Source organism: Heterocephalus glaber, unplaced genomic scaffold, assembly GCF_053883595.1.
Source record: "Heterocephalus glaber isolate CG9 unplaced genomic scaffold, H.glaber_assembly_v1.0 deba00001523, whole genome shotgun sequence".
In the NCBI taxonomy this organism is placed as follows: Eukaryota; Metazoa; Chordata; class Mammalia; order Rodentia; family Bathyergidae; genus Heterocephalus; species Heterocephalus glaber.
Window position 1 is genome coordinate 26,058,868 of NW_028258327.1, and position 9,478 is coordinate 26,068,345.

General features: G+C 33.7%; 1 pseudogene; it reads left to right on the forward strand.

Annotated features, from left to right (window-relative positions):
- The first annotated feature begins 672 nt into the window (after window positions 1-672).
- On the forward strand, window positions 673-795 carry LOC147825008 (U4 spliceosomal RNA; annotated as a pseudogene).
- The last annotated feature ends 8,683 nt before the right edge of the window (window positions 796-9,478 follow it).

Genomic DNA, 9,478 nt, shown 5'->3' on the forward strand with positions numbered 1-9,478 from the left:
AGAAGTGGGCCCCTGCTGTGACTATACCTGACCATGTGGTTCAGAAGGATTTGGAAAGTGTTTGCAGGAGTTTAGAAGATTTTTAGATGCATTCTAGAGAAGCCCTAGAATGTTGTAAGCAGAGCTGGGTAGGCAATTAAAATTGGAGCTCTGAAGACCAGATTACTGATGAGAATGAAGACAATAAAATCCAGGTTCAAGAGTTTTCAACTAGAAATACTAATACCATTGGTAATTGAGTTAGAGACCATGTGTACTCTGAAAATAACTAAATTATCTACATTTTCTTCATATCTTGAGACTTTAGGGGAGACTAGATTAAGATAAATGGACTAATTGATCTGAGAGAGGAAATTTTAAGGCAGCTCAAAATTAATATTTTGGCCTGAGTTCTGCTGCCTGTTTTAGCCAGATGTATAGTAAGAATTAGGAACAAAAAGCAGAGGACAAAAATTTGTAAAACAAATTGTGGCCCAAATGAAACCACGTGTAAAGTTGGAGCAGAAGGAGGGATAGTTGCTAGAGAAATTAGTACCATTAAAAAGTACTTAATTACTTTGAATGAGAACAAGAAGTTAGCAAGACTTCACCCATTCCAAGAGGAAGCTTTCAAAAGTGCAAATGCTTCATTTGAGCAGAGTCCCTGAGACTCCTATTCAAGAAAGGCTTCTTAGCTTTGCACAGTGGCAATATCATAGCCAATGAGGTTTATCTGAGGTGCAATTATTGCTGATTGAAAACTTTTTCCAAGAAAAGCTTCTTAAGAAATCAATTCTCTGGGATTCACTTCACTGTGCCCAGCCACCCAGGCACTCAAAGCCCACTATGATCATGCTCCAAGAAGGCCTGGCTACTGCTTCTATTGGCAACAGACCTTGGTGACTACATTATGCTGGTTCCTCAGGAATGCAGAACATAAGAGTTTTGGTGTCATCCAGACTTCCACCTAGCATTGAGAGGGAGACCTAGAAATACAGGCAATGTGCGCCTAATAGGTGGTTATATGAAGCTGTAAGAATGAAGTTGATGGGGCATTGAAGATCTCAGGATGTCAGAGATGCCAAGAATTGCCTGCTGAGGAAAGAGGTAGACATCAAATGGAATCAGCCCTAGAGAGAGATCATGTGGGCTACAATCCTTAAGGCCAAGATGGTAATGTGGGGTGGGAGTTGTCTGCCCAAGCCTTCTGTAAATTACATCTCACTATGATGTGCTGCTCATACTGGACATGAAGTGATAGGACTTAATATTTGTCCTGTTGAGTGTCAGTTTTGCTTCAGTCCTATTCCTTTCTGTCTCCCTATTCTTTCCTTTTGGAATGAGAATGTTTGCCCTGTATTATTGTACCTTGGGATATCATTGTATCTTTTTGAATTTTACAGATTCAAAGAGTTAAGAGTTAATCTTGAGTTCCAGAAGAGACATTGATTTAGATTTTTGAGAAATGTTAGAATTGCTGAGACTTTGGAGAAGGGATTATTGTGTAGTTTTACTCAGAATTATTGTATCATGTTAAGCATAATTATTAATTTCTTAATCTATTTATTTAGAGATTAATTAGGTTTTAAGGAGATGTATTTGGGTGTGATGTTGACAAGAGCTGTAGTGTGACAGCTTGTGAAATAATAAAACAAAATTTCACAATCAAATAATAAAATGATAGCAATAGTTACTACACTGTGTAGTAGTTATACAAATAGTTGTACAAAGTAGTTATATAAGACATACACCAAAAAGATTCTTTAAAAGCAGAAACAGTTTAGTGTAGTAGCCACACAGGAGATTAGTTAAGCACACTTCTGTGTGTGTATGGATGGGTCAAGGAGGTGTAGCCTTGTGAAATATATCTGGTTCCTGGCCTGTTCTTCTTTGGTGCTGTTCCCCTGCTTTACTTCAAGGTCATTGTGAGTTGAGCAGCTTTCTTATATTAAGCCCCTCTGTCACAATGTATCTGCCTTATAAATAGCTAGCCATGGACTGAACCCTCTGGAACCATGAATCAAATAAAACTTTTTTTTCTTTAAGTTGTGTGTGTTAGGTATTTGGTCTTAGAAACAGAAAAAGTGATTAATACAATATGACAGAAGACTTGTATAAACAGAAAAAGTGATTAATACAATATGATAGAAGACTTGTATCTAGAATTTGGAAAAATATTTTAAAATTGAAAATAACAACCCAATTAAAAATGAGAAAAAGATCTTAAAAGACAATTTTTTATAGAAAACATGCAAATGGCCAATAAGCACACAAAAATATTCAACATAATTGTCATTAGAGAAATGCAAATGAAATCACAATGAGAGGCCACATTACACCTACTAGGATGGGAATAATAGAAAAGATATATAACATTTGTAAAGATGTAGAAAAACTGTGTGATCATTAATAGTGATTTTCTACTTGACTGCATTAAGAAATACCTAGAAGATTAGTCAAGCACATTTCTGACTATGTCAGGTTGGGTACCATATCTGGTCCCTGGCTCCTTCTCTGTGGTATTATTCTCCTGCTCTGCTTCCCAGCTTGTGCCTTGGAGCTAGCTAGCCATGGACTAAATCCTCTAAACTGTGAGCTAAATTAACCCTCTCTTTTTTTAAGTAGTGGTTGTCAGATATTTTGTACCAGCAACAGGAAAGCTAATCAATATTCATATATTGCTAGTGTGAATATAAAGAATATATACCAATCCTAGGCATATGTGTAACAGAGATACAAACATATGTCCATACAAAAACTCATACATAGATGTTTATTCAATCATTTTTGTAAAGGTCAATAGGTAGAAACAACCCAAATACTCACCAACTGATAAATAGATAAACAAAAGTGTTATATCTATATAACAATATTATTCAATTATAAAAAGTTATGAAGTACTACTGACACACTTTATATAACGGATAGATTTTAAAATATTATACTAAGCAAAAAGAAGCCAGTCATGAAAGTCCACATATATATTATTTAATTGGTGAAAATGCAGAATAAATGAAACCACAGGGACAAGCAGAAGATTGATTGTTGATAGGGACTGTGAAGAGTGACTACCAATAGTTGTGATGTTACTTTTCAGGTGTTGAAGCTTTGTGGAATTAATGACAGTTGTGGTACAATTTTGTGAAAAAAATATATTTTGTGGGACTGGAATGTGAACCCAGGGCCTTTGTACTGAACTACATCCACAGTCATTTTTATATTTTGTATTCTGAGACAAGCTCTTGCTGAGTTGTGAATTTGCCCAGGTGGGACAGGAACTTGTGATCCTCATACCTCAGCTTACTTGAGTGCTGGGATTATAGGTACATGCCACAATACCCGGCTTTACTAATAAATTAAAAAAACTGAATCATACATTTAAAAAAGATGAACTGGATTTAATAGTATGTGAGTTATACCTCAGTAAAGCTCTGTAGAAGAACAACAAGCAAAAGGAGGGGAAGAGAATCCAGACTAATTTTTTCTGATTGCCAGTGATTGACTGATATAACTGGCTATTAACATAAGTTGCTTTGAAGTAGACACAGTGGTCTGAGCCTCTAGTCCCAGTGAGTAGAGGGCCTGAGGCAGAAGGCCATGAGTTCACAGTCAGCTTGGGTTGCAGAGTGAGACCAATTTCAGAACAAACAAACAAACAAGCAAATGATAAATGACTCAGGCAATGCCAGACAATATATAAACCTCAGTCCTTAGTGTTTACGAGCTTGTGTCTGGATCTATTTTATAGCCTGTCAAGTGATAATCACAGACTTTCACACATAATCAGCATGCTGGCTCATACTTACACCGACTTTCCTAGCCCCTTCATCCCATGCAGTACATTAAACAACCATTTCTTAAATCTGTACAAATACCATCACATCTTTACTTACTCAATTTTCTCTATACACTCTTTTTTTTTTTTTTTTTTTTCAATCCAGGGATAGAACTCAGGACCTTGTGCTTGCAAAGCAGGCACCAGCACCAGTGAGCTAAATCCCTGGCCCTCTGTACACTCTTTTTGCAGTCTCTCATTTCCTTCCTAATTTGGAGAATGGATGTTAAGTTGAGAAATCATACTTATTGCCCCTATTTGTCTTCGTTCATACTCAAAATTCTCATTCTAGCTTATAAATGAAGAGGGACTTGAAAAAAAAATCACTGAAGCCACGGGACCAACTGAATTAGAATTGGAAATCTCTTTGAACTTCATTTACATTTCCCCGAGCTTACAAGATATGAAAATGGCTGTAGCAAGGAATTAAAATAGAGGGTTCAGGAACAAAACCATCTCCGTGTTTATTATAGTAACAGTGTGAGCTTGTCAAACACTATGTACTATGACTTGTTCTAATTGCTTTATGTACTCCTCATTTAATCCACACTACACCTTGATAAAGTAGGTGATATTATCATTTCTGTTTTACAGATTAAGGAAACTGACACTAGAAGATATTGGGTGATTTATGCGAAGTCGCAGAACAAGCAATGGCAGACTCAGCGTGCTCTGATTGGAATCTGCATTGCTAAGTCTTGTGGTTCACTGTCTCTTATAGCTTCTTGAGTACATGCCTCTCACACATCCAGTGCCCTTACATTTATGTTTGCCCATCATAGTAAGAATAATTATTATTGTCAGCAAAAATCTAGGGGTTTTTTCTTAGAAAGAAGTAATCCAAGATTTGAAATTTTAGTTTAAAGCAGATTTATAAATTTTTCTTTTCTATAAACTTATGTGGCAGAGACCCAAATCTGATATGTTTCTCCGGACACCCAGAGACTATATTTCCCAGCCCCCCAGCATTAGTTTTGACTGAGTTCTAACAAATACCGGTTGAGTTCCAAAGCTGGTCTATAAAGATTTCCCATGTGTTTCTCTGTTATCTTTCTCCCTTCTCAGTTAACTGGGATAGCAATAGTCAAGAAATCTTAACAGTCACATTTGAAGAAGTGATAGCTGCTGGTAGCCTGGATCCCAGAAGGCAGCATAGTGGAGTTCCCTCTCATATCTGAATGAATAAGACTATAACATAAGCAAAAAATACAATTCTATTGTTTTAAGATATCAGACAGTTGAAGTCTATTTTTATCGAAGCATTTTATTATAGCTAATACAACCAATTATATTATCATTCAGAGTAATATATAAATATATTAATATACAACAACTAGCATATTGTTCTTATGAACAATATATTATCCAATCATTAAGGAATGAGAGAATTCATAAACAAATGTTGGGAACTAAAGGAGGCAAAGTAAGCATTTCTTGAGTTCTTAGTATTTGTTAAAATTTTATATGTGGCTTCAAACATCATAACCTCCTGAAGTGAATAACTGACATAGGAGCAAGTATAAAATTTACAAAACCTTCAATTTCCAATATTACAGGATGTTTCAAAATATGACAACTTACTTTTCTTCTCCAAATGTTAGTATATAAAATAAAAAACACATAAATCAGGTTATTGTGTATTTGCCTCCAAAAAGAATAGGCAGGTTGGTAAATTACATATGGTTATAATATTTTTAAGCAAAGACTTTAAAGACTTTTAGACTATTTTCAGATTATTTTCTCAGAATTCAGATTATTCATTTATTTCCTTTTTTAATGGAAAAAGCTTCACTTCAGCCACCTTTTAAATATAATTTGGGAATGTGTTCAATCTATATTTTTATTCTTGAAAAGTAATCAAAATTACTTTCCTCTTTTATGTGGCTTTTTTATCTAAAGAAATAAACCTACAGTAACATTTGTTGGGAGATATATAATGATAATTTAAGATACAAAGAATTTCCTATAAGTAATGGAAGCAATATTGTTGCATGTAAAAAAAAAAAAAGAAAGAAAGCAGTTTTCTAACAGTTTTCCCAGGTATCTAAGGTCTATTCAATATAATGTAAACAATTTAAATGTGAACTATATAATATACTATATTATTTTAGCTCATATATACTGACTTCAATTTATAAAACAAAAATTATATGATTTATCTTTTCAAAATTGGGGAAATTTATTTCCGTGCCTAGGGTAGCTCTCTGTTGTGGAATGGTGTGGCAATCATTAATATAAATCAGGATTTGTTTCTTTGCAGCTGGAAGAAAAGAAGCAACTCTGTCCAGAGAAACTGTAGAACATGAGTCTGTTCTTAATCTAAACTGAAATGTTAGGACTATGGTGACAAAACCCGGGCTCTGTCCAATTTGGACATCATTTGGAGTTGATTTAAGCTTGTCACATGCAAACACATTTCTTGTAATTTCAACTTGATAGCTACAGATGCTTTAAACATCATTTTTGCTACAAAATGGAGAATTTTCTGAATTTTCTTTTTTTTATTCCCTCAAATGAAAATAGATATTTATTGGGAACGAGCAAGAGAAACAGAATTCTTCAAGGGATAATCTAAACCCACTTAGCAAAACATGTGAAATCTCTTACAGCATGTAAAAGTTTTCTTTATGTACAAAGCACTGGAGAATTTTAAACAGCACCTGCATTCATAGTCCGAACTGTTATTCTCTTATTTTTTCCATTCTGTGTACTTAAAGTTCTCATCCATAAATCATTTTTATGAAATGAATAAACGACTTCATTCATTGATGAAGTACAAACTGACTGTATTGGTTACATTATAGCTAAGAGTAACATATTGATAGAGTCCTGAAAAAAGGAAATGAATGCAGGATTGTGCCTGAGAGGAAAGGAACTTGTTAAAGTAGAAGTCAAATTAGATTTGGAATGATGACAAAGAGCAAAACTCAAGTTCAGGGAAGTTTAAGCCTATTGACATTTTAGTAATAATTATTTAAGAATTCCCCTAATGAATTTTTGTCAGAAATTTTAGACAGTGGCTTATTGATGTACATGAAACAAATTGCTTAAATATTTAATAGCAGTCACCAAAGCCAGAGGAAATGACCTGATGAAAATAGAAACAGAGATCTTATTTTTACCTGATATTTAATGTGGAAAGTTTATTTTATAGTGAGTAGAACACTACATCTTTCCAATGCTTAGCAAATACTACCATAGAGACTATACATAATTAAAAATAGAGAATGGGGCTGGAGATTTAGCTCAGTGGTTCTGCCGCCTACCTTGCAAGTGCAAGGACCCAAGTTTGATCCACGGTACCAAAAAAAAAAAAATAGAGAATGGATATATACAATGAAGTAAAATTCAGAGTTTATCTATATGAAATATTTCAATGAATTTTTATTCAGAAAAAGACAGTTATTTTAGGCATATAATTATGATGACCCTACAGTTAAGTAAATTAACATGATATCTGTCTTGAAAATTATTTTTATAAGATACCAGGTATTTAGTCACATTGAAGTTTTGATATCCTGGTGGCCAAAATCTAAATTCTGGCAAAAATTTAACTGAGATGCTGAAGTATATTTCTCTGATGCATGTAGCAGAACCAATACAGATGTTAATGTCTTATTCCTTTTCTTAACTTAAGCTATGCAACACTTAATTCTAAATGAAGTCAATGTAATATTTAAACTTACATTCTATATAATTTATTATGTGATTTGTTGTATAGTGAAGTGATTTCAGAAATTCCAGAAGATTCTGCAGTGCTTTTTTAATACACAATAAAAAGGTATATGGTAATCTTGAGCTAATATTGCTTAAATGAAATAACAAGAAGTAGAAAATTTTGCATGGACAGCATTATTTGCAAATTTAACACGTATAATGTGAATAGAATAACTGGTCAGTCACTGTTTTTAGTTTTTTCCATTTATGTACAATATGTTACAATAAATTTCAACTTACTGAAATCTCGTGATCAATGCCAAAATTATTTACAAATCTTCTCTTTGTACATAAATGTTTTCTATTGTATCTCCTAATTCCACCCAGGAGATCCTCAACCTCATTCTATGACTGTTGACTTTCCACTGCTTGCATTTCCTTGTGCTTTCCAAATCACCCCAGCTGTGGTGAGCAGGCTTTGCTCATAAAGTCTTTCTCTCAGAGATAAAGCCTGCCTTCACTAATCTTACTCCATCCTTCATTTCCTCTTGTGCTTGAGTCATTTCAAATGCAGCTTTTCTAGTCTTAAAAGTTCCATAAGCATTTTCCCAGCTCATTAAAGACCAAGAATGTCCTTTTATTTTTGATTATACGCTACAATGGAGTCAAATTAATCTGGAGCACTGGAAAGTGTAAATGCCATAATCTACCAACCTAAATACCTTTTAAAAGCAAATCATAGTAGGAAAGTATGTAGGAAATAATAGTAGAAAGAAAACTTTACATTGGTACCTTTTAACTGTCTTCTATTTTCCTCCCCCAATACAGTTAGGAGGAATTAGTTTTAATGTTTCATCACAAAGTAGGATAACTATAGTTTACAATTTATGGTATATTTCCAAATAACTAAAGAAGAGTCTGAAGTTTTCCAATACATAAAAATGAAAAAAATGTTTGCAGATGGAAATGCTAATTTCCTTGATTTGATCATTATGCATTGTGTATGTGTATCAAATTACTCTATTATATTCCATAAATATGTACCAAAAATTATGTGTCTACTAAAAATTTTTAAAAACATGCCTCACCTTGGCATCCATTAATGACACTATTGCTAACTGAATTTCCTATTAGGAAAATATTGGCAACAAAATGAAAAATTAATCATATTCTGAAAGATAGAATTTTAGTGAGAAACGTATGAAAGCTTAAGTCTGATCTTACAAAAGGTATTAGTTGTAAAAGTTAACCCCTTAGATTTTGAAGTTCTAACCTTCGTTTTAATCTCTTTCTGATACACATTACCCAAATGCAGTTTTCCAAAACCTTTATGATTTTATAGACTTCTCTCTTTCTGGTTTCCTCTTTCCCTGCCCCAAGAAGACTGGGCTTTACTTGTTTGTTTCTAGGGAATTCACAAAATTGTGCATAATAATTTTAGCTTTTGAGAATAGTCATTTCCTGAGAAGACTACTCCCTGTTGAACCATTCAGGTTCTTCAGAAGCAAATCAGAATCTATCTGGTAGTCTCCAAATATGTGAAGGACAATAGCCCTTCACATATTTGAAGGTCATATTCTGCTCTCTGTACACCTACTCCAACAATAAAACCCTTGAGTCCTATAATACAATTCTCATGCAGTCAAGTTTCCCAGAAGATCCTTTTTCTAAATATATATCCCTTTGCTAATATACTTTTGAAATGATGTTGCCCAATATATTACCAGACACAAAATTCCAAATAAAATTTAATTGTATCAAGACATATATTACTACTAATGCAATTGTGGGAACACAAGTAGATGCATAATTTTATTGGACCTGTTGAATTTGGAGTCAAATAAAATGTCTAGGCCTTTTCTGTATGAAATATATTAAAGTTAGGCTTTCTCCTTCTTTACATTGCACTTCTCATAGTGGCTCATATTGTGGGTTACCAACATATTAAAAGGAGAACGTATGCCAGGGTTTGCTTTATATTCACATCTCTTTTTTTCTCAAGGTCTT